Here is a 1,674-nt window from a genome sequence, read left to right as displayed (position 1 = left end):
GAACCAGAGCGCATTAAGAATGCAACTCCCAGCTGTCTCTCGACCATTTCAGGCGGTTGGATGAAGATCCTACGTCTCGTAACCCTTCTTCTTCCTCGTCTCTGATTCTTCCCATACAGAACACCGCACGGGCCTCCGGCCAGACCACCGGCCCCCACCGCCTGTGTTCCTCCACCACCCCACCCCACCCCCACCCCAACCCCCACCCGCGTCGAGTTTTCTTCGTTTGGCGAGGCCCCACAACCACCCGAGCCCCTTCGATCGCACGGGCGAACTCCGGTGAGCTCTAAATAATCGATAGACCCAATTTTGAAATTTAGTCTACTATGATTTAACTAGTGTGGAATATAAAAGGGGAAAACCATAAGCATTGGGAGTATAGTGTTGAGCGTGCCATGGCGGATCTGAAGGTGCAAACTGGACAAAGGCAACTTCACAACCAAGACAAGAAATCAGAGTAAAGCAGTGGTGATCTATATTCTTGCTGCGATAAATAAGTTGAGCAGATACGCGAGAGTACCACCTCTGGTGCGGCGCCGTGTACGCATCTGCTGAGAATTTGACGGTGCTGTGGTAGCGATGGCTGTCGGTGGCGTGGAAGCAGATCTAGGAGGGTAGACGGTGGCGGCGGGGCGCGGTGGACGAGATGGTCGTAGGAGCGGCACCGGCAAGGTAGACGACGGCGGGGATGAAGCGAGAGGACGGGATGCAAGGATCCCGGTCTGAAGCCGTGGATGAGAGAGGTCAATCTCTTGTAATGGACGGCGGCGTCGGGGTATCAGCTCCGGCATGGTGGAGGAGGACGACAGTGGATGGGGTGGCGGACGGCAGCAGACGGAGGAGGGTGGGGTGGAGATGGTGTTTTGGCGCCCATGGAGTACGAATGGGGAAAAGGGAGGTAGAGAAGAAGGGGGGAACCATGTATTCAGGGCGCGCTTGTCTCAAATGCGAGGAAATTTACAAACTTAGCCCCCGTTTCAAATTTCTACTACATCACATCAATTAGTTGTTTGGGGATAGGACGGTAATCTCGCATACACCGAATATTTGCCGAGGAGAGTTTGTTTTTGGCGCCCACCGTGTATGAATATGAATCGGGGAGGGAGTCGATTTCGGCCGAGGACACACTGTGTTTTGGCGCCCACCGTGTATGAATCCGGGTGAGAGGCGGTTACATCACGTTTGGGTGAAATTACAAACCTACCCCTATCGAAACCTATAGAAATCCAGCAGATAGGCTTTGTGTGGCAGGGATAGGCAGTAGTGATTTCCATCTCGCAGATTTTGGTTTCCGGCGGTTACTACGACTTTCCCCGCTTAGTTCAAATTTTGCAGAGTGCACGTTTACCGTGCCAACTCAATTCGAATCCTGTTTGTATTCTATTTTTTTCGGGCGGGATCCATTTTCAATTGGAATTACATTCTATATACATCATTTTTTATATATACTTTCAAAAGCACAACAAAGAATTCTGCTCCTTTATATGTATAATATGATTTACAAATACAACGATCTCGAAATCTTAAGGTTGAATTCGAAAAAATTTAACCAAATTATGTTCTACTAAAATGTATGGATCAGTAATATCTACATATTAAATAACATAGATGTGCGTGAATTCATATGAGTATGCATGTTTGATAGATCAATTTTGGTTCGAGTATGGATTACAT

This window comes from Triticum aestivum, chromosome 1A (genome assembly GCF_018294505.1).
Source record: "Triticum aestivum cultivar Chinese Spring chromosome 1A, IWGSC CS RefSeq v2.1, whole genome shotgun sequence".
Classification (NCBI taxonomy): domain Eukaryota; kingdom Viridiplantae; phylum Streptophyta; class Magnoliopsida; order Poales; family Poaceae; genus Triticum; species Triticum aestivum.
The sequence above is the reverse complement of the archived record's forward strand: the minus strand, read 5'-3'. Positions refer to the sequence as shown.